At 39.8% G+C, this 25,270-nt stretch overlaps 1 pseudogene; it reads left to right on the plus strand.

Moving 5' to 3' along the window:
- The window catches only part of LOC133831982 (ABC transporter G family member 1-like), a 36,839-nt pseudogene extending 13,264 nt beyond the window's left edge, over positions 1-23,575 (plus strand).
- The last annotated feature ends 1,695 nt before the right edge of the window (positions 23,576-25,270 follow it).

Genomic DNA, 25,270 nt, shown 5'->3' on the forward strand with positions numbered 1-25,270 from the left:
AAAATTCGAGCGTAAAAAGAAGATATTAGTTGGGGGCTTACGAATTCGTCTGAACGAATAGTATCTGGAGGGAGCTAGGCCATCTGTCCAGAAGAAAGCCTTCTTGAAATCTGGAGGATGGTTGGGAAGATCCTCGAAGATCTTCTTCTCCTTGGGATAGCTCGAGAGATAATAGAATCCATCCCCTCCCCGAGCTTGGGAGGGATTGCTTTTTAAGCAAAAGAGATACAAGATCTCCTTTGGAGAAGTTCCTTTCCACCCTAGCTCGTGATATAGCGACCTAAGGGCGGACAAAACCCTATAAGAATTGGTGTTGAGCTGGAAAGGAGCCAGCCCAACAAAATCCAAGAAATCCTTGAAAAAGGACTTCAAGGGCAGTAGAACCCCTGCCTTCATATGTTCCTGGCTCCAAGCTGCGTATCTTAGCTTGTTGTTAGCGTTTCCATCTCCCGGCACGTGGCAACTTCACTCGTGGGAGGCCGGAGCTCGACACCTCAGCGAACACGATAGTCCGATATTGTGGAGGGCCAGAATGTCGGAGATCTGCCTTGGTGAAGAGATCGAGCTCCAGTAATGCCCGGCCTCGAAAAATTCCCTCCTCAAGGTGGGGATGGAGGTTGGCTATGACGAAGAAGGTTCCCCCATTAGTAAGAATTGGAGATCCCCTGGCCTAAAGGCAACCGTCACTTTGAGTGCAGGATCGAGGGGAATCGGTCTAGGCTCGGAATCTAGATTTGGGTGGATGGCGACCCTTAGTCTTTTCCTTTTTCCTTTTTCGACCTCGTCTATTTGACGTCGAAAATGATCTCGGATGTCTTCTTGCTCACACCTCAGTTCGTGCTCTCGAATCAAGCGCTGGTTCTGAGTAAAAGGGGATTTCGGGCTCGGAGTTACTAGAGAATAAGGAATCGTGAGCTTTGACCCCCACCACTTTCCCGAGTTCTGTAGCATCTAGCAAGAGAGAAAAAGGGCGAGGGCCAAGCGAACAAGAAGTAATGAAAAAATGGGATGACCTAAGCTCAAATGATCGAGGCTACAAGGCAAACTCGATCCAAAGGACGAGGCCAGTCTCTCGGAGTGTGTATTCCACCGAAAGAAAGGAAGGTGGATTTATTTTTGAAGATCCCGATATTTCAGGGAAAAAGTTGGCGGTTACCCAAAGAGTGGAATTTTTGGGAAATGTACATTTTAAAAAACCCCAATTTTATACCCGATATCTTGGTGTACAAGATATTCCATTCAAAATTCAAAAAATTCAGTAAAAGAACCATATCTAGGTCTTCTACGCATGAACTGGGTTTGGAACCCATGATATCAGAACTTAAGACTAGTATGTACTGAAACATTCTATTGTGCAAAACTGGTAAGGGAACTAACAGTGTAGCAATATAAACATGCATGAAAAAATATACGGGCATACAAAGTTATGAACAAGAAACTTACACAATGCGATCGGCGGAAATAGAGAGATTGATGATTGAATAAGTGGATGCTAAAACGATCTCACAGAATCGAAGAGGTGAATGTTGCTCTGTTTTCATGGCTTGGAGAACATGCAAGAACTGGGCAGTATTCTCTGGTTTTTCTCTTCTTTTCTCTCTGCAAAAACTCGAACGTGAAAGTAAAATGGGGATGACGAATAAAGTCCTATTTATAAACCCATGGGAGTGTAAAAGGCCAGATTAATCTGGGCCATTGGCCAGATTCCGTATCAGATCAAACGACCAGGGACCTATGAGTTGATAGTACCATAAAGAATGGCAGGCGGATAGACGTGGGCAGGTTTCCAAGGTACTCAAGTACTTTGAGTGATCAATACCCTTTTGACGTGTGTCCACACTCGAGTGTATTTGATGGTACAATTTCCAATACGAGTAGTTCAAAAGTTTCCTTCTCATAGGATTCAAACTGATACTTTTGAGGGGGCAAACTGTTACACCCAGATTTCGAGACCAGAGGATATGACCTCGAAAACTGGACTCGTCAGGTGTGAGCTCGAAATGTATGAATGCATTGTATGGTCCAGCTGTAAGATCTCTGAAGTAAAATGATGACCTTGAAGATGTGTAACCTCGGGATGCTTTTGAGTTCGAAGTAACACGACGTTAGGATACATCAGTTATTGATTGTCTTCGGATTAAACAGTCCGAGCTTGGGAAGTGCATGCTCGAGTGTGATAGCTTCGGTAGTGTCTATCTGCTCCAAGCATGTCCTGAAGTAGGATGGTAAGCTCGTAGCAATACCATGAGTCTCAACAGCCACAGGGTCAACCGCTGATCTCGAAGATCCGATGAGTCATCTGGTATAACTCGTTATGTATGAACATATTTATTGTTGTATAATCCCAACATTTAAGGGATATTATTTAGTCTACTATCCGTTCCCGATTCTTAGGGGACGTTTCCATATATGTAGGAGATATTGCATTTAATGTCATTATTTAAATTGATATATAGAATATCTTCCTGAAATATGTGGGAATGAACTCTGTAACCTCCCCTATAAATAGAGGAGGAATGACCGCTTGTAAAGGATCGATTTCTTTGGGCTGAAGAATAAGCCCTGGGTAATTAATCTCTGAAGAATTGCCAGAAATCTTTAAGCCTTAATAACATAGACTTGTGGACTAGGCAGAGTTAACTGCTGAACCACGTAAAAACCCTCTTGTCTTTCTTCATTATTCATTCAGTTTATAGCATACGTTGCTTAATTGCTCTACGATTTAAGTTGACGAAAAACGGCGTCAACAAAATCAAAGCATAAACAATACAAATAAATAAATAAACTAGAAGAATGAATAACAACAAAAGATAAGAAGAACAATAACAATAAGAAGATCACTCTTATAAGGTTCAAGACCACCACCTTAATTGTAGAGTAGTGGGAACCACCAACTTGAACAAGGTTTAAGACCTTTGTCCAAAAGCTTATTTCCTCCTATTCTCTAAGCACTAAGGGAACACTCAAATAGAAATAACTCTATTGAATTATCAAGTATTTTGGTGTATTTTCTAGCTACGTACTTTGTGGATAGAAAATGGTGTATCTTTCAAGTGAACATAAGACTCCTATTTATAGAGCTTTTGGATCACATTTTGATTTTCAAACTCCACCAACTCTTTGGCTGTTACAGAACAACAATTGCACATTCATGGTGTTAAATGGAAGATTTTGGAGTTATACGAGTTGTTTGAACCGTTTGGAAATGTTTCAAACAACTCAAAATTTCATTTGTTACATACCAGGCAATGCATCGCCTAGTACCAGGCCAGGCGATGCGTCGCCTACCACCAGACGATATATCACCTCACAATGGGCGACGCAACGCAGGTCCCTCTATTTTGCGCACTCTTTTTGGCACCCAAAATTGCCACAAAAAAACGTCCAAATTAATTCTTTATGATTTTGTAACTTCCATACTATTTATGGTAGTCAAAAAGTTACAAAATCACACCTTAATAGTTGTTAAACCCAAAATTCAAGATTAAATAAATAGCCTCGAAATGTAGGCTCGAAAAAAGTAAGCTTGAAAATAACAAGTGTTGGATGTACACTTGTATAATTTGACATGACGCCAGGTTTGGTCAGTTATTACACTCGAGCATGAGTGACATTGTTCGAGCTTAGGTTGCAGGTTCGAAGACACTGACCTTCTCCAAAGAATGAGTTCGGCGAAATCGCTAGATGAGGAGGAGGTTGACTAGAATGATGAGCTCGAAGTCTGGATCGGTCTCAAAAGCGTATTAGCCTTATAATTGAGCTCAGCGATGCATTTTGCACGCGACAACTGTTGGGAAATCCCTATTCCTTAGGGATTTATTGTTATCAGATAATTAAATCCCTGTTATCATGGGATATTATGTAATTAATTAATTTATTTGAATTTATATCAAATTTATATGATTGATTGTAACTTCCCGAAATATGAGGAAGATATTCTATCCACCAGGTCTATAAATAGCCTGGGAAATTTCATTTGTACTCACTCACAAATTGTATTAGAGAATACTCTGCCAAATTACTTCCTGAAAAAGATTTGAGAGAGTATTGAGAGAAATAATATTGACTCGTGGACTAGGCAGATTTTAACCGTTGAACCACATAAAAAGCTTGTGAATTCTTCTTTTTTTTCTACAACATTGTTTAGTGCTCTTCATATCTAAGTTGATGAAAAACGGCGTCAACAATTTGATACATTCATTGAGAGCATTAAACAAATATTTGTATTGTTTAATCTGAAACCTCCTGCATAGCATTAATGGCCATCACGAACAATCCAGGAACTGGTGGACTACCATTGCCACAAATCCCTGAGGAACGAACTTCTCAGACTGAGAACTACCCACAAAATCCTGGGAAGCAGCCCATGGCAGATCAGGGCCCTGATGAAGGAAGTGCATCATCTGATTCCAGGGGGCCACCTACTCCAACTCCCAAGCCCGATGAGGATTTATACTATAATCTTGAAAGATACGTGCTCATTGTGGAATTGGAGAATCGCAGACTACACGAACAAGTGGTCGAAGCCACACAGCGTAACAAGGAATTAGCTAGGCAAGCCGTCGAGGCCCAGGCACCTCCTCAGAGGACCAGAGGGCGTCCCTGCAGGAGTAAGACTGCCAGAATGGCCGAACAAAGGGCCTAACAATCCCAGCTGAGGCCTAGGGAAAATACCAACAATGGCCACCCTGGGAGAAACACTTAAAATGCTACTACTGGCAACCCAACGGTGAGTGTAACTGCTGGAACGGGGAGTAACTGAGCTCCCTCTATAGCTCAGAAAAATAACCCCGAGCCTGTCAGGAATAACCCGGAGCCAGTCCAAGCCAGTTCTGGACCTTCCAGACCCAACAACGGAAGGCCCCCACTGTTGCCAATAAGGCATCCTCCATCACCAATAAGGCACTCATTTCCAGTTCAAGAGGCACCCCAGCCATCTCCTAATGGGAACCGAACAGGGGAAAGAGCACCCCAAAGACCCTCTCAGAGTGGTAGCCGAGATAGAAACGACAGGGCTCGACCTGGACATGGGGGTGAATGAGAAACTTCCTGAGGACATAGGGCATCCTTGCCAGCGAGAAGCCATATGTCAAGGACACAAATGACTGGAGCGAGGGGGGCAGTGGAAGATGGATCTCGTAACCATCGAGCCACACAACCAGAGAGAAATGTTAGTTTCATAAGTAGAAGTTTGGAATTAGTAGGTCGGTGAGTATATACAACACTGAACCCAGGAATAGTGGGAATTATGAGAACAACAACCCTGATCTTCGAGATCATTTGGATCAAAACCGGGGGTAGGCTAACCCTTCAAACCCGGATTTATGGGCACATTTGAATAGCTGAAAAAGATCCCATACAACTAGTATACGAGAATCAGTATAACCCTGTACTAGGGCAGGGAGCTGGAGTTTTCACAAACAATAACCAGCTGCCCTAAATGCAAGCTCAACCTCCGGTGGACTTGGTCCAAGAAAAAATCAACCAGCTCGAAAGAGCATTCAGACTCCTTCAAGATGAGAGGAATAAAGACAAGGCAGACAACTCTGATGAAGAGCTCGAGCCTTTTTCTCCGCACATATCAAACACTCTGTTTCCTTATGGATTCAAGATACCCCATGTGGCTCCTTTTGATGGGAACTCAAACTTGTACAGCCATTTGAGCACATTTAACACAATAATGTGTTCCGACAACGTCGGTTATGAGCTAAGGTGCATGCTATTTCCAACCAAATTGATGGGACCCGCAAAAAACTAGTTCAACAAGTTCTGAAGGCATTCAATCTCGTCTTGGGAACAATTAGCCAAAGATTTCAAGAAACAATTCAAAGTCATGGTAGTCGTCAGACCTGAAGTCTCGGCCTTGACTAATTTTAGACAGCAGTCGAGAGAGTCATTAAAGAGATACCTGGAAAGATTTAACATAGAGGTGGCACGAGCCCGTAATGTCGATGACAATGGTCATCTTATGGCAATACGAGTTGGGATATTGCCAGGAAGTCCCCTTTGGGATGATATGCAAAGGAAACCTATAAGGACAATAACTGAGTTCAATAAAAGGGCTCAGACATTTGTCAAAGTAGAGGAGGCAAGGTCAGCATTAAAACTGACCCCCAGCCTATTATAACTACAACGATGAATTCAACTCAACCTCGACCTCAACTTCGGTTGCCCCATCAGCGTCGTGACCCTCAGGAGACAACCCTTCAAAAAGGAAGAAAAATGAAGGGAATAACTCGGAGGCGGGTGGGGGAAAAAGGAGATAAATATTTCTCCATTTACACAGTTTATACCGAGCTTACAGAAACTCAGGAATTTTTTTTATTGCAAATGAAAATCAAGTGTTTAGACAACCTGATCCAATGCGAAATCAAAAATCAAAGAGAGATTCCATAGATACGTCGGCCATACCACCGATGAATACAGATAACTGAAGGACGAGATCGAAGGTCTGATCTCGAGAGGATATTTTGGGCAATATGTAAGAAACATAAATCTGACCCAAGCATCGGTCAAACAGAGGGAAGCTCTTACACAGCCTGCCCAATAGAACACAACCACATGTACCAGGGAGGACGATTGACCTCCCTCGATAGATGGGGAGGATGAGGTAACCATTACTGGAGGATCACACCTCGCTGGGTCAGGTCGAAATGTCCATAAAAGATATGTCAACGAGCTCGAGACGGTCAATGGATCTCCCTACGAACATGAACCGCAATCTCCAAAGCAACAAAGGGTTGAAACTCAATCCATTACTTTCACAGAAAAAGACGCATCGCATGTCCAGTTCCCCCACAATGACCCTCTGGTCATCACACTCCAACTCATCAGTAAAAGACTATGTCAGGTCCTGATAGATAACAGAAGCTCTGTTAACATCCTTTACGAGGCCACTTTGGAAAAGATGGGACTCATAGTTTGAAACTTGAAAGCCTGTGCGACGACATTGTATGGATTTTTCTGAAGAATGGATAGCTAGCATGGGTTCCATCGAGCTCCTAGTAACCTTGGGAGATTATCCAGTCTTGATAATAAAGATGATGGATTTCATAGTGAAGGACACCCCATCAGCCTATAATGTACTGCTCGGGAGACCAGCCCTAATTGGGCTGGGGGCAGTGTCATATGTTAGGCACTTGGCCATCAAATTCCCAACATCTATTGGCATTGGGACACTGAAAGGAGATCAGCTGGATGCTTGGGAATGTTATAACATTTCCATGAGAGGGAAGGGCCAAACAAGTGCACATGCACTTGTTGTCAGCTCGGAGATAAGCGAAACATTCCTCAAAGTCAAAGAAGAGATCGACCCCAAAATAAAAGAGGACATGGCCGATCTCAGACTAATAGAGGAGCTCAAAGAAGTGGAGCTCGATGAAAAGGATACCACTAAGGTGGTAAAGATAGGAAAGAATATCCCCAAGGATGCGATATAACAATTAATTCACTTCGTGAGGGAAAATCAAGATGTGTTTGCATGGTCGCACTCGAACATGGTGGGGATCAACCCAAACATTATAATCCATCCACTCAACGTAGACAAAAGCTTCCCTTCAAAGCAACAAAAAAGAACGCTCTTGGATGATGAAAGGAAGAAAACCCTAAAAGAACAGGTCAAAAGTTTGAAGGCAAATCAGTTTATCTGAGATGCTTTCTACGATAGCCAACCCTGTGCTAGTTCTGAAGCCCAATGACAAGTGGTGAACTTGCATTGATTATTCGGATCTCAATAAAGCATGTTCAAAGGATTGCTTTCCATTGCCTCAAATTGACCAGCTCGTAGATGCCACTACAGGTCACGACATCATGTCCTTCATGGATGCATACTCTGGATATAACCAGATCGCCATGCATGCACTTGACCAAGAACATATGAGCTTCATGACTGATTAAGGCTTGTATTGCTACATTGTGATGCCTTTCGGGCTCAAGAACGCCGGAGCCACGTACCAAAGATTGGTGAATCGGATGTTTGCTAAATAAATAGGGAATAACATGGAAGTTTATGTGGATGATATGCTAGTCAAGTCCAAGCATAATTGTAACCATGTGGACGATCTCGCTGAATGCTTCGCTGTACTCCGAAAGTACAATATGAGACTTAACCTGCAAAAATGCTTATTCGGAGTATCCTCAGGAAAGTTTCTCGGATTCATAGTGAATTCTCGAGGAACAGAGGCAAATCCTGATACGATTAAGGCATTAATAGATGTGCCCTCACCTCGAAAACATAAAGATGTCCAGAGCCTAACTAGACAAATGGCGGCCTTAAGTAGGTTCATCTCGAAATCTACAGATCGATGCCTTCCATTCTTTGATCTTTTGAGAGGGGGTAAAAAGTTTGAATGGTCGGACGAGTGTGAACTCTCATATTAAAACCTTAAGAAACACCTCGCCAAACCACCAATCTTGCCTAAGCCAATCATGGGGGAAGTATTGTACTTATACCTCGCCTCAACCGAGCATGCAATCAGTGCATTAATTGTTTGAGAGGATAAGAAAGTGAAAAAATCCGTTTACTATGTTAGTAAAAGGTTACTGGGGGCAGAATCGAGATATCCGTTAATGGAGAAGCTGGATTTATGCCTGATACATGCACCTCGAAAGCTTCGACCTTATTTCCAAGCACATCCTATATATGTATTGACTGATCAACCATTAAGGCAAGTGCTATCTAAGCCCGAGGCCTCCAGAAGATTGCTAAAATGGGTTGTCGAACTCGGGCAGTTCGAGATCACCTACCATTCAAGGACAACGATCAAGGGGAAGGCCTTTGAAAATTTTATAGTTGAATGTACGAGAATGACCAACGATTAAGTCATAACCCCAGATTGTGAGCTGTGGAGACTTTACGTCGATGAATCTTCTAATGAAAAATAGGTTGGGGGCAGGAATCGTTTTCATCACTTCGACGAAAATCGTTTTCACTCAGCTTTACGGTTTGGCTATGAAGCGTCTAATAATGAGGCTGAGTACGAAGCACTATTAGCAGGACTTTGGATAGCTTTCGAGCTCATGGAAAATGCCATTCACTGCTATAGTGATTCCCAATTAGTCATTAACATGGTTCTAGGAGAATATCAAGCTTGTGGCATTAAAATGGCAGCCTATTCGGAGAAAGTTAAGGCGACGTTTGAGGAATTTGAGTTCTATGCCATAGAACAAGTTCCACAGGAGCAAAACTCAAATGCGGACGCTCTAGCTAGGCTTGCTACGACAAAAGAGGCTAACACACTCAACGTAGTGCCGGTCGAATTCCTACCGGCCCCAAGTATAACAGAGCCCGAGGAAGAAAATGTCAACATGATTGACTCGCAACCTACCTGGATGACCCCCATAATTGACTACCTCGAAACTGGGAGTCTCTCAGCAGACCAGAACGAGGCTAGGAAACTTATGTACAAAATACCAAGATACACCATCTTGGAAGGAAAGTTGTACAGAAGATGGTATTCCATGCCACTGCTAAGGTGTGTAACTCTGTTCGAAGCAAGAATTTTTTTAGAAGAAATCCATGAAGGATTCTATGGAGATCACACCGGGGGGCATAGTCTGTCGAAAAAGGTGATTAGGCATGGATTCTTTTGGCCTACAGTTAAAGCAAACTCGTTCGAATATGTTAAGCGTTGTGAAAATTGTCAACGGTTTGCTTCAATACCGCGAGCTCCACCAACTGAGCTCACCATGATGAGCTATCTATGACCATTCACAGTATGGGGAATCGAATTCATAGGTTCCCTGCCAACTGGAAAAGGAGGAGTATAATATGTTGTAGTCACTATTGATTATTTTACAAAGTGGATCGAGGCTGAACCTCTAGCTACTATCACCTCAAAAAAATTTCTGGATTTCATGGTGAATAATATACTCTGTAGATACGGGATGCCCAGGAAGATCGTATCTGAAACAGGACCCAGTTTGACAGTGATCTGTTCACATAGTTCTGTGAAAAGAATGGGATAATCAAAAGATTTTCCTTCATGGCCCATCCACAGGAAAATGGCCAAGTCAAAGCAGTAAATAAATATCTGAAGAGTTCTATTAAGAAAAGGCTAGAAGAAGCTAAGGGAAGATGGCCAGAGGAACTACCGCAAGTCCTATGGGCATACAAAACGACAGCGCATACCTCAACAGGACATACCCCCTTCTCCCTAGCTTATGGTTGTGAGGTCATGTTACCTATTGAGATCGAAATCCCAAAAATAAGACGCACGACATACGGCCATACCTCAAACCAATCCCAGCTCAAAGAAACTCTAGACCTAATTGAACAAAAATGAGACGAAGCCCAACTAAGGAATGTTGCATGCCAGGAAAGGGTTACAAGATACTTCAACAAGAGGGTTTGAGATAGAAAATTTGGATTGGGAGATTTGGTCCTTAAACGCGTGTTTTTGGCCACACGAGACCCCTCTGCGAGTGTGCTCGGGCCTAATTGGGAAGGACCATCAAATCGAGTCCATCATTCGACCTGGTGTTTATAATCTAGTGAGACTGAATGGAGAATTGGTCCCACGAGCTTAGAATGGTGAACATCTATGACCTTGTTATCAGTAATGTAGGAATGATATTTATTCACTTTTAACCCATCTTGTATTTAATTTATGCTTTCTATCAATAAAGCACTAATTTTTATTCAAAGTTTTGTGTATTTTTATTGTTATACTTTTTGCAAGCTCTCAAAATTCAATAACCTAAGATTACAATCATAGGAAATTAAGGGGGCATAAGTGGTATATAATCATACCATGAACTCAAAAAAACATAACATCAATAAAAATAAACTCTAATAGCAGTGTATGGATTGTTAACCAAGCATGAAGTAAATAATAACAATGTTTGGATTATTAACCAAGCATGGATTAAACAAGTCTGGAACAAACCAGCAAATTCTAATCAACATGATTAAAAGTTGGAATTGAAGATAAACCAAAAAAATTCATGAGTCGAGACAGAGCTGGAAATTTTTGCAAATAAGTTTCAATCTCGCAACCTCGAGACCATACTTGAGGATGATGAAAAGTTACTATAGAAGAGCAAAATATAACTAGACTAACGAGGTTACACGCCACTAAGTACTTTTTAATAAAATACATGGTAAAAGTAATATTCGATCTTGACAATAATGAAGTCGGAAAAGTGCAATCGAATGAACTATGTACGAATACATAGAATTTCAAACCTAAGCACGACAGTATTTGTATAGATAAAAAAATACAAAGGTAAGTACTTTGTAGTATGCTCGAAATATTTTGAACTAGAAATATGACATACTATCAAGTAAAAATGATAAAGGTAGATAATATGCATAAAGGTTTCGAGGAAGAAGCTTGAGCGTAAAAAAGAAAAAACTACCATTAGAATATAAAATTGTCAAACAAACTCAAACCTTGAGTGTTAATTGTCTTTGCCCAAAAGGCATCAAAATAAATCCTTAATTACAAAAAAAGGAGTAATAAAGGATGCAACCATTTTTAAAATACAAATAATTTTTTATTACCAGATGCAGATTCGACTTCCTCGCCTTTCTCCTCTTCGCCTCCACTGTCCAGGGTGGTAACTGTGACCTCCTCTTCGGCCAACCAAGCCTTCCACCTGGAGACGAACTCTTCTTCCTTATCCTGAAGGAATGAGGTGTCCATCTTGGGGTTCAAAGACCACATCATGTACATGGCCCGGTTGGTAGCCCAATCCTTCTTGGCCTTGAATTCCTCGAGCATGCATTTCTTCTCATCCTCGAGGATCTCAACGGCAGAGTTCTTTCCCTCCTTCAGGCGTTCGATCTCTGCCTTGGCAACACTTGTTTCTGCCTTCAAGTGATCGATAGCAGCCCTAGAGGCATCAAAATCCATCGTCTTGGTGTCGAGCTCTGCCTTTAGGTTGTTGACGTTGGCCTTGAAAGAGGCTAGCTTGGCTTGGGAAGCTTTGAGGGCATTCTCGAACTTGGCTTGGGCATCTCGGACCTCTTGAAGTGATGTTTCAGCGCGGGATCTGGCCTCCATGTCTTCCTTCAGTAGACCCTCAGCTTTGGCCTGGGCTCCCTTGGCCTCCTTCAGGTCATCCTCGGCCCGTATTGGTTATCCCCCAACAGAAATCATCACACGTTGGGGTCGAGGTTGCTGCACGATTGGCCTGCCCGAGATAGCAGGTCCAAGCATAAATCGGCCCCTAGGCTCCCAGGCACGTTTTCTCGGGGATATTCTTGCATGTGGGATGTGGCCACGAACTGTCGGACCACGGTCGGGGCGCCCACTGGCTTGGGAACTGAAGGGTCCACAACCTTTTTGCCTTTATCCTCAACAAGGACTAGGCGGGGAAGAGGAGGATTGGTCTTCTTTCTCTGAGGAGACGTCATAGTGGTCGGTGGCTCATTTGTGATGGCTTTCGAGGTTACAGGAGTAGTGTCCTCAATCATACTTGTAGCGTCAGAAGTCTGGACCTTGGGCTCGTTGGTGATAGCTTTCGAGGTCATGAGGAGAGGATCCTCGGCCACCTTCACGGCTTTCGATGGAGGACTGCCCTTCTTTGAGGTGGAGCGTCCCCGCTTACTACCTCGAGCCTTAGGAGGCATCCCCAAAATGTTGTCCAGGTCAGAATCCATCTCGCCTGAAAAGAATAAAGAAGATCAATTAAGCCGAGAAAAGAAAAATTATACACATATCAATATTAAAGATGACTAAGTATTAGTAACCTAACTAGAAGACTCATTTGAGCTCGAACTCGAGGACCAAGAAATTTCCCTATCTTCTGACGGAGCTATTGGATTCCCCTCCCTGAAAGTAGGGGACATCCTCGAAAGGTCCCTATAATCATTTGTACCGTACTAGACAACTATCTCATCCCAAACCTAGTTTAAACTATACATTGTTTGGTATTTTCCTAACCAACTATCAAACCTATAGACTCTAAGGTCTACCCTCATCCAGGCCAGGAAGTTATTCTTGGGGTCCTTAAAAAGAACCATTACATTAGTTTCATATCTAAGAAGAGTAGGAGACCACATGGATAGGTCGAGCCCAATTTTACCTCCTCCTGGCGAGCTCGTTGAGGCCTTGTCTTGTGCCTCATTACCTGATCCCGAGGGTTTGATTAGGCGAGGTATAGGGATACGCAAGCTCGAGCCCATGTGTTCACCTCTCACGGGTAGCTTGGTAGTGGGCACTGGACGTCTTCCCACCTCCTCTATTTACGAATGCCCAAGTTGTCAATGGACTCACCCTCCCCAAGAAGGTTGCAAAGCCGAAGCTTGTCTTCGTGAAGAAGGTAGGTGAGGGATCGCCGACCGTAAGGGAGCTTGAGAATAGCTTCCCTATGTTCCTTCATGGCGTCTGTTGGCTGGGGATGATGATAATTGGTTGTATGCAAGATTTGAGTAAGTCAATCAGGCCCAAAAGTGAAAGGGAAAATCAAATCAGTAAGGATCATAGCAAAACACTTACGAATCTGCTGAAACGAATAGAAGCAAGAGGGAGCGAGATTCCGTACAGAAAAAAGAAGATCTTGAAATTAGGGGGATGATTGGGGATATCCTCGAATAGCCCCTATTCCTTGGGATGGCTCAAAAGGTAGTAGAATTCGCATCCGCCGTGAGCTCGGGAAGGGTTGCTTTTGAGGCAAAAGAGATAGAGGATCTCATGTGTCCTGGGCTCCTCCCACTTCATCTCCTGGTACAACTATCTCAAATAGGTCAAGACCATGTACGAGTTAGTTTGGATTTGGAATGGGTCGACACCAGTGTAATCCAGAAAGCTCTGAAAATAGTCCTTTAGAGGAAATAAAGCCCCTGCTCGCAAGTGCTCGCGACTCCAGGCCGCGAGCTTAGCCTTCCTCTCAAGATCGCCATCACTAGGGGCAAAGTAGCTCTTCTCGTCGGAGCAGGCGGGACGACATACTAATATTCCGGAAAGCTTCAACCCATGGCAGGAAAGAATCTCAGAAATCATTTGGGTCAAAGTTATGCAACTTTGGTAGTGTTCGACCTCGAAAAAAGAACTTTTCGAGACCGGGATGGAAATGGGATTTGGGGGTTGTAGATGATTGGCTAGATGAACCCTCCATGAGGCTGAATGAGAGTTCACTGGGAGAATAGTCTATGGTGACTTTGAGTTTGGGGTCTAGTTGAATTGGCTGGATCAGGGTCCGGATTAGGGTATACCGCCACTCGAAGCTTCTTTCTCTTCCCCTCTTCAACCTCATCGATTTGACATCGAAAATGGGCTCGTTTATCTTCTTGTTCGCACCGCACCTTATGCTTGCAAATTAGCCGTTGATTTCGCGTAAAAGGTGATTCAGGTCGGGGAGATGGCAGATGGTATGGGATGGCAAGCTCGGGCCCCCACCAATTCTCAGAAGACTGCGACATCTAACAAGGAAGAAAAATGTGAAGGCCCATTATAAAAAAAGGAAGAGGAAAGGATTAAGATCTTGATAACTCGAGCTTGTAAGCTCGAGATAACGAGATCGTATTAATCAAGCCTGAAGGCTCGAATTGCGAGATTAACTCAAATGCCAACACTGAACTGTTATAAAGTTCGGGGCATCGAGGGTGTACCCTCGAGAATGTGGGGGAGTTATTGTCAGTTAAGCGTATCCCTAATTTCTAGGAAAAAGTGGGCAGTTACCCAAAAAAGTGATATTATCGGGATACGTTTGCTAAAACCCTAATTCAGAACCTTATTTCTTAAGCTACATGAAACCTATATCTGATTACCCCCTAATCAGAAAGAAGCCATTTTTTACCAGTTTTTCGCCATAAACAGGTTTCTACCCATCAAAATTTATACACCCTACGAATCAAAAAACTTCTATGTATGGTAAAGATCACAGAAATATAACAAGGACCAACTTTTCTTTCATGCACGAAGATAAAAAAAAAAATATATAAATATTAGAGAACTTACACAAAGTGCACTGTGGGTACGAAGGTATCGTCGATTGAAGAAGGGATAGCAGGAACGATCCCATAAAGCCAAAGGTGGAAATGGCACTTTGTTTTTTGGGTTTGGAGAACATGCAAAGAAAAAAAACAGGTTTGGGTTTTTCTTCTGGTTCGTATTTTTTTCTTTCTAAAAGGTTGAAATGCAAAAGTGAAGAAGAAGAAGGTGAAGAGAGGGTTTAAATAGACAAAAGGAATGTCAAAGGTTAGAGAAATCTGAGCCCTTGATTTGGGTTAAAATGCGATCCGATGGACCATGTTTGATTCCAAAAAGTTGGCGCCAAAAAGGTCATATGAAAGGACGTGTGCAAATAGGAAGGTACTCAAGTACTCTCGGTATGCAATCCCCCAATGACATGCGTCCATACTCGAGTGTGGTAGGTGGGCACGTTTTTCGAAAGTGAAGTTCAAAAGTTTCATTCTCAGAGGATTCATATCAATATTTTTTAGGGAGCAAAATGTTACACCTAAATTTTGAGAATAAATAAATAGTCTTGAAATGTAGGCTCGAAAAAAGTAAGCTGAAAAATAACAAGTGTTGGTTGTACACTTGTATAAATTGACATGACTCTAGGTTTGGTCAGTTATTAACACTTGAGCATGAGTGACACTTGAGCTTAGGTTGGCTCAAAGGCACTATCTAAGTTGACGAAAAACGACATCAACAATAGCTATAAAATGTTGTAACTTTATGAGAATCAAATTCAAAGTGTGTAACTCCAATTTGCACACTTAAATATGATACTTTTTTGGGAGTTACAAAATTGTAACAAGATTTTGTACATCCAAATATATATTTCAAGATTTGACAAATAAATTTGTCACACGCTTAATTTATTTGTCACATTTATTTAATCAACATTATATTATTAAAATAATATAACATACTGATACTCATTCAATTACAAGAAGACTTGGTTCACAAACCAAATAAACAGGGGACATACTTATCAATGGTCAGAAAGAGACACTTGCTTATGGTACTTCGGTAAGAAAAAAACTCTCAAACAAACACTAATATTTAGGAGCAATTAAAAAATAATTTTTTATTTAATTAATTAAAAATTTAAAAATTAAACATAAAATAGTTTTTAGTAACTCTATTTTTATTTATTATTTTTAAAAATTTTAATTAAAATTCATTAACTTTTAAAAACAAAAAATTTTCACTTTCAAAATTTTTTTAAACCGTTTTTTCCTTTTTGTTTTTTTTTCTTCTTTTCTTTAAATCAACACCTCATTATATTGTTAGACAAAAAATAAAAATAAAAGTTATCAAACATATTTATTATTTTTTGTTTTTAAAAACAAAAAACCAAAATAATTATCAAACATATTTTTATTTTTTAAAATTAAAGAAACAAATTTATTTTTGCGTTTAACAAATTCAAAAATAAATTTTTTACCAAACACAACCTTAATAATTATATTAGTTTTAGCTGTGGGATTGATATTGAATTATTGTAATTAATCTAATAGTTGATTAATTTTGGGTAAAAACTTGATAATAACCTAATCACATAATATGTATTTATAATATTTTATCTCTATAAAATAATAAGATTGTATTTTATTATTAAAAAATAGTTACTAGTTTCTTAAATTAAAATTTCTATTCAAAGTATTGGACAGTTTTTTTTTTACAATTAAAATTTATAATTGTCTTTCATTTTTCGTAGACACTTGATTCGGTAGTATATCTTTTTTTCATTGTTATTTTTTTTTAATATAATAGTATATCTTCTATATATGAGCTCTAGACGATACGTCAATGACACATTTATTCATTTTAAATGATTAGTGAAGTTTTTCTTAATAATATAAATATGGATAGATAGCATTGAAATAAAGGATACATAAAGTTATATAGGAACCAATTAAAGCATAAAATTTGTTCTGACAATAAAAAACATAAAACCTAATGTTTTAGACGAGGTTTTCATAATAATAATAAATTATTCAAATGACATCTCTTTTTTGCTCACAGTACTTTTTTTTTTTTTTTTTTTTGAGAAGAAATACACTAGAAACCAGAGAAAACAAGGCAACCTAGGGTCGGCCACCCAGGCCAGCCAAATCTGTAGCCAGAGCCCGATACGCTAGAGGAGGAGCTCCTCTTTCCCAAAAACCAGAGACTTGGTACCGAATAGCATACTTCGCTGTCAGATGAGCCACAACGTTCGAAGATCTTGGGCCATAACGAACAGAGAAGACTTTGAGATCCTCTGCTTCCCTTCTAATAGCAGCCACCAGTAAATCAAGATCCCCACTCTCTTCTGGAGGTCTATTAAGCATACCCACTGCTAAACTACTGTCTGAAACTACCATCCCCCCCTGCAGCTTTAGCCTTTTACATAGCTCAATATCGTGTTTAATGGCCATCAGCTCGGCCACAAGCGGTTCGTGGGCACAGTTAATGAGAGTGCTTTTGGACGCAATAACCTTGCCCTCACTGTCCCTGATCACCATGCCGCTGCTGCAGCAGCCATGGCCCCTGTTAGTGGCAGCATCCACATTGATCAACAGCTCATTAGCAGCAGGGGCCGTCCACCTTTCGTGACTGGAGCTATAATTGTGGGGAGTTGCACTCCGACTTTTAACAAAATCGGTATGGTAATTGGCTGCCCAGTCCACCATCGCAGTAGCCTCCGGGTTCCACCTCTTATATATGCTATTGTTTCGACTCTTCCAACACTGCCATGCTAGAACACTAAAGAAACCAAATCTATCTTTGGGGAGCTGAGAAGAGATTCTGGAAAGGAAGGATATCGGGTCTTCCAAATTCCTCCTTTTAGTGATCTTGCTAAACCCCGCCACCTTCCAGACCTGTTTGTTTCCTTGACAGCTCCAAATTGCATGATACCAATCTTCTCTCTGCTTATTCCCTCCACACCTGCAGCAGTCATAATCTTTCCTCAGTTTCCTGCAAAATAACACACTGTTAGTAGGAAGCCACTTGTTACTTAGCTTCCAGAGAAAATGTTTGATTTTCGGAGGGACACTCAGACTCCACACTCTTTTCCACCAGCTTTCCGTTTCACTCATGTCCGACCCCTCTACCATTTCTCTTTCCCGGATTGCCACTTGGTAGCCACTTCGCACAGAGTACTCGCCATTTTGGTTGTAGTGCCAAATCCTCTTGTCTCTAGACTCCAGGGGCCCAGGGATTATACTCAAGATGCTATTCGCATCGTCCTTACTGAAGATACTACGAACAAAGTCTTCGTCCCACTCCCCTTCCGCTCCCCTCAGATCAATGACTTTGAGTCCCGGAGGAAGCTCGAGTTGCTCCGTAAGAGCAAACCGAACATGCCTTGGAATCCATTTATCCTCAACAATTCGAACCTCTTCTCCAGGCCCTATTCTCCATCGTGTCCCAGCTTCGATGATCTGCCGCCCCCAGAGGAGACTCCGCCAAATGAAGGACGGGGCAGCGCCTAACTTAGCCTGCAAAAAATCACAGTTTCCATGGTAGCTATATTTAATGACTTTTGCGACAAGGGAGTCGGGGTACTTCATTAGTCTCCAGTATTGTTTAGCGATCATAGCCTTGTTGAAGAGTTCCATATCTTTAAATCCTAAGCCTCCTCTGCTTTTTCTTTTGCATAGCATTTCCCATTTACACCAATGTATTCTCCTTTTTTTCTTGGAAGAACCCCACCAGAACTTGGCAGCTATGCTATGGATGCTATTAATCAGGTTTAAGGGGAGTCTGAAACAGTTCATAGCATAATTCGGCATCGCCTGCACCACTGCCTTAATCAACACTTCTTTCCTAGCTGCAGAGAACAAAGACCTCTTCCAGCCCTTAATTTTATTCCAGATGCGGGCTTTGATATATTTGAAGGTTTCCTTTTTTGATTTGCCAACCAGCCCCGGAAGGCCCAAATACCTTTCAAAATGGTTCGTAATTTGAACCTCCAAGTACTCAGCTATCTCTTTCTTGGTTCCCTCCTCCACCTTACTGCCGAAACAAACTTCAGACTTGCTGAAGTTGATCTTTTGACCCGAGGCGGTCGTGTAACAACGGAGGATATCTTTCAGCGTTCTACACTCATCAGTGTTCGCATTAAGAAACATAATACTATCATCCGCAAAGAACAAATGGGAGACTTTAACCCCCCTTCTTCCGAAGCTAAGACCCTCTATGAGATTATTCTGCTCAGCTTCCCAGATTAAGCTAGAGAGCGCTTCCGCACAAAGGACAAAAATGAAAGGAGAAAGGGGGTCGCCTTGGCGGAGGCCCCGTCCTGGAGACACATTACCTCTGATTTCCCCATTCAGCAGGAAGGAAAAGGAAACTGACGTAATACACCCCAAGATTTTCATTACCCACTCTTTGTGATATCCCATTTTTAGCATCAGCCGCTCCACAAATCTCCATTCAATTCTATCATAAGCCTTAGACATATCCAGTTTTAAGGCCAACTTCTTGCCATTCCCAAACCGATCCTTCCTCATGCAGTGGAGCCCCTCATATCCAACTATCGCATTATCATGTATCATCCTACCCATCATGAAAGCGCTTTGAGAATTTGAGACAGCCACTGTTAATGAGCTTTTCATGCGATCAACCAAGCATTTCGACACTATCTTATAAACCACATTGCACAAGCTAATAGGCCGGTACTCCTCTACTCTCTTTGCTTTAGGCACCTTTGGAATTAGAGTAATCAGAGTTTCATTTAGCTGTTGGAGAGGGATGTTTTCATTTAGGACTTTCAGGCACACATTCACGACATCCCCCCTAACTGAACTCCAAAATTTCTGAAAAAAAAGGGCGGGGAAACCATCGATCCCCGAGGCTTTGATAGGATTCATGCCCCTGACCGCCGTGACGACATCCTCCTCTGTGAACCTGCCCAGCAGATTCTCATTCATCTCCTCCGTTATTCTAGGTTGGATCCCTCTAATGGCATTATCAATGGTTTCATTGGAGGGACTCGTGGACTTAAAGATCTTGGAAAGATCTTGATGTTATCCATAAAATTATTTGTGTGATGTTTTTAGAGATGTTACTAAATAATTATCCCTTAAAAACAGTGTACTAAGCTACTTTGACAGAGTAAATAAAGTTAAGAATACCCTTTCAAAAAAAAAAAGTTAAGAATACTATTGAAACTATTTACTGACTAATTAAATGAAGGCTAATTGATGCAATTATTAACTACAATAATAATTAAATTAGGATTAAAGTCTAATTTAATTCTAAAAGTAAAATCTAAAAATATAAATTTATATTTTGATAACCTATAAAAACTAGGAGTGTTCACAAATCTGTCTACATCGCACAAACTGCCCACACCACACCGCACCGCACCATAATTTACGGTTTGGAACCATTCGCGGAACGGTTGCGGTTTGCATTTCTGCGCACCGTGCAGTGTGGTGCGATTTGCAGTTTTAAATTTTATAAATGTGGTTCAAACCGCACCGCCATGCATATCATTATATATATTAACTTTTTATATATATATTTAATTTTATTACATTTAAAATTAATGTATAAATATTTATATAGTCTATAAATATATATTGTTTTATAGGATACTAACACATATTCTACTTTAATATAAAAATATTCCTATTTAATTAAAAACTTTACTTCTATATTACATTTTTTCTCTGTTATTAGTTTGTTGTATTTTTATTGCTTTACTACAAGTTTATTAGTTTGTTGTACATTTAATTGTTTTGTTAAACACTCTTTAGTTATGAGATTTATTATGAATCTTTATTAATTATAATGTTTAGTTGTTAAATTATTTGGTAATAGTATAAACCGCCCACATTGCACCGCACCGTAAAAATGTAGCGCAGTTTATGGGGGTTGAGGCCTATACGGTGCGGGTTGCTGTTTGCAAAATTGCTCAAACTGCATATGCGATGCGGTCCAAAAAATTAGATAAAAACCGCACCACCTGCACCACGAATACTCCTAATAAAAACCTTTATAACAAATCACAAAAAAAATGTAACCACCGTGAAGAAGTAATCACTCAAAATTGTATATATGTGTATATCGCATTTTATAACATATCACAAATCCACTAGAAAACCATGTGAATCCACCTAAAGCTAACAAATACATTTGTTTTCTTGACTTACCATGATTTTATTAGGCCTACGTAACACAAGATGATACTTTAATGAAAACGCTAACAGTCAGAGAAGCTGTTTACTACTCAGCACAGCTCCAACTTCCTAATTCAATTGCAAGATCAGAGAAGAGAGAAAGAGCCGAGACAACTATAAGAGAGATGGGTTTGCAAGGGTCAATAGACACAAGAATTGGAGGTTGGAATGTAAAAGGACTCAGTGGTGGAAAAATGAGGAGAGTAAGCATATGTATCGAAATCTTGACTCGGCCAAAGCTTCTCTTCCTTGATGAGCCTACTAGTGGTCTTGATAGTGCAGCCTCTTACCATGTCATGAGCCGCATTGTTAATCTTGCGCGTCGAGATGGAAGGACAGTTATTGCGTCAATTCATCAACCAAGCAGTGAAGTTTTTGAGCTTTTCCATAATTTATGCCTTCTCTCCTCTGGTAGAACTGTTTATTTTGGTCCTGTTTCAATGGCAGAAGAGGTATGTCTAACCAAGAGTTGGTCATATATTATACTTCCTCTGAAAAGGCCTTCATGATCATTTATTTAACGAGAAATTAATCAATAATACTAATATGTTGCAGTTTTTTACTTCAAATGGCTTTCCTTGCCCATCATTAAGAAACCCATCTGATCACTACCTCAGAACTATCAACAAGGACTTTGCTGTTGTGAGTCTTTTACATAAAAGTAGTTTTCTATATATTTTGTTTGATCAGTTTTTTTGTTAAAGATTGAGACTATGTACAAAACATAAACTTACAATTTTTTTTAGTAAGCATATTGTTATTGGTAATGTAGGACTTAGAGCAAGGTTATGGCAGCAATGCAAGAACTGAAAAAGCCATTGACACTCTTGTGAAGTCCTACAAGTCTTCTAAAACTTTTAAACAAGTTAAGCAACAAGTTTTCGAGATACGCCAAAAGGTAAATAATATATATATATAAATATATAGCTTTTCCATGGTTTAGAATGCTGCTAAAGATGGTAAATTTATAGCATCACTAATAGAAAATATAGTCCATGTAAAATTAGCTAATGAAAATTGCTTTCTTTTTCTCTAATCTACAGAAAGAAAGGAGTGTAGAGAAGAAGGGAAGCCAAGCAAGTTTCATCACCCAGTGCCTTGTTCTCACAAGGAGATCCTTTGTGAACATGTACCGCGATCTTGGTTACTACTGGCTTCGTCTGGCAATCTATATTGCCTTGTGTTTATGTGTAGGAACCATCTTTCATGACATTGGCTCCAGTTATGGCTCAATACAGGTAATTTGAATTTATACACCTGGTTATCATCAAAGAACTATGAAAAACTCTATTGCTTTGTTAGGTAATTGAATACTAAATTGTATGGCTTTTCATTGTTCACTTTAAGGCTAGAGGAGCAATGTTGATGTTTGTAGCAGCATTTTTGACTTTCATGGCCATTGGTGGATTCCCATCTTTTGTAGAAGACATGAAGGTTAGTCACATAACAAGTTCATGTTAGAAAATTTTATTTATTTTATACACTAATAGGGTTTTGGTTTGTGAAGCGGCCAACAATAGCTTATACTACTATGTATAGAAACTCCAAAACATATTAGTTAAAAATTACAACATAATTAGACTGTTTATTGTAAACTAACTTTATTTTATAATTTTCATTTCTTAATTAGTTATTTGGGAGAGAAAGACTAAATGGGCACTATGGAGTGGCTTCATTTGTAGTGGGTAACACTTTTTCTTCAATACCTTACCTGCTTCTCATATCTGTAATCCCAGGAGCCATAGCCTATTACCTTGTGGGACTTCAAAAGAGCATTGAACATTTTGCCTACTTTTCAATCATGCTCTTTGTATGCATGATGTTGGTTGAGATTCTTATGATGATTGTGGCAAGCATAGTCCCAGACTTCCTAATGGGGATCATCACAGGTGCTGGAATCCAAGGTGTTATGATGTTAAACGGTGGCTTTTTTCGCTTACCAAATGAACTTCCTAAGCCCTTTTGGAAGTATCCAATGTACTATATTGCATTCCACAAGTATGCAAACCAAGGATTCTACAAGAATGAGTTTCAAGGATTGACTTTTCCAAGTAAGCAAGCAGGAGGGTTCCCCACTATTAGTGGTGAGGAAATTCTAAGGAGTGTTTGGAAAGTGGAGTTAGGCTATTCCAAATGGGTTGATGTTGGGATCTTATTTGGAATGGTGGTGATTTATAGACTCAATGTTTTTGGCAATAATCAAGACAAAAGAAAAAATTGTGCCACTAATTGGAGGTTTGAAGATTGTTGGTCCAAAGCAATTGAACCAAATTACAGAAAATCCTAATTGATTCCTCATAGATATCTACATCCTACAACATGTTTGGTATGGGTGAAAGAAAATGCAAGAGAAAAAAAAAACATACAAGATAGAATATAGGAGAGACAGAAAGGAAAGTATATTTTCTTGATATTTGTTTGGTATGTGGGAAGGAAATATAATTTATTTATTGTGAAATTACTATACTATCCTTAAATTATTGTTATAATGCTTGTGTAGAGAAAAATAATTTAGTAATGACATTCCCTTGTATATATAAAACTTCTCTCTCCATTTTGGAGATGAAAAAAATTAGTTGAACCCATTCAAAATATTTCTAATCACTTTTCTCTTCCTTCTCATTTTCTTTCAAATTAATATCTCATTTTTCTCTCTTCTACACTTTCTTTCTTTTCTCTTTTCTTCTCTACCAAACAAAGGGAAAGATGAGTTTTTATGATGGGTTTGATCATTGAATGCATACTACACTAAAAAAAAGGACTCTACAGCGATGGCATCTATTGCAAAGATGCTAAAGGCGTCGCTGTATGTAGTCAAAATCCACGAATAATTCATATTTTTAATTTATTAAAATAAATAGGCCATAGTAACGACATGTCGTCGCTGTAGGGTCGTGAACAACACACGATCAGACCCTCTAAATTCCTGGTACCCTACAACGACTCTCCAAATTCCTGGTAGGGTACCAGGAATTTGGAGGGAACAAGCTGCGAGAACTGACTCTACAACGACAACTAGTCGTCGTCGTGGAGTCCTCGTAGAAAAAAAGAGGGAAATATCTTGTCTATAAAGACAAGATGTCATCGCTATAGGGTACGGAGGGAACTTGACCGCCAAAAGTTGGTTGTCAATTTTCAGTCCCTATATAGAGACCTATTTAATTGAGTGAGCAGTTAAAATTTTAGTCTATAACAACAACATGTCATCGCTATAGGGTCCCAAAAAAATGGAGAGAAAGTGGATTGCCAAAAATTTCAGTCAAAATTTCACTCGCTATAGCGATGACATGTGGTCGCTATAGACTTGACGCATTGTAAATGAAACGATTCGTGTACTATTCCCTTATCTATAGCGACGACATGTCTCACTGTTTGAGTGAAGCGGTGCGTTCAACCTCGGCAACGACTATTTTATTACCTATAGCGATATAACCCCCAGGCAGAGCCTTTCTTCCTAATTTTTGCTCATTTTGCGTCAAACACAAAGAGTTTCTTCTGTGGTTCTGTACCGCCCAGTGCAGCCCAAGGAGTTCCGATGCCCTTTTTGGCCCTCCATTGTTAAGGTTAGTTCCTTTATACCTTAATAATCTACTTATTTCTTTTAAATTTAGTTTTTTTTTATGATTATTTGTGTGTATTTTGTATGTTATTGTAATGAGTTTGTTAAACTTTTTATTGATTTATTTTTGTTTTCAAATTGTATTGGAGCATCTCGAGCCTTTTTCCGATTCATTGATATCATCCTGAGTCTTTGGGTATTTGTTTGTAATCTTTGTTTTTTTTTATTGATTAATATATTAATTGATAAATGTTTGTTAAATTTTTTGTTGTTTTTTCAGATTGCATTGAAGTCTTTGGATATCATCTCTAGCTTTTGGGTATTGTTTCCAATTTTTAGTATTTTTTGTTTTGTTTTGTGATTATTAGTGTATTGATAAATAATGATAGTTAATTTGTAAACATAAATAGTTTTTAAATTAAATTTGTATGTTTGTTAATTTTATAGTTAATTTGATATTAAGTTGTGAAAAATTGTTAGGTTAGATTAATTTTTTCTTTCGAATTGTATTTATGTTAGGTTAAATAAAATTTGTGTTTTTAATTATATATGTGTTAGGTTAGATAAATAATATGTTGATTTGAGAATATTTTTATAATATGTTTTTGTTGTTTATTTGTGAATTTAAATGATTGTAT

The sequence above is a fragment of the Humulus lupulus genome, chromosome 1 (assembly GCF_963169125.1).
Source record: "Humulus lupulus chromosome 1, drHumLupu1.1, whole genome shotgun sequence".
In the NCBI taxonomy this organism is placed as follows: Eukaryota; Viridiplantae; Streptophyta; class Magnoliopsida; order Rosales; family Cannabaceae; genus Humulus; species Humulus lupulus.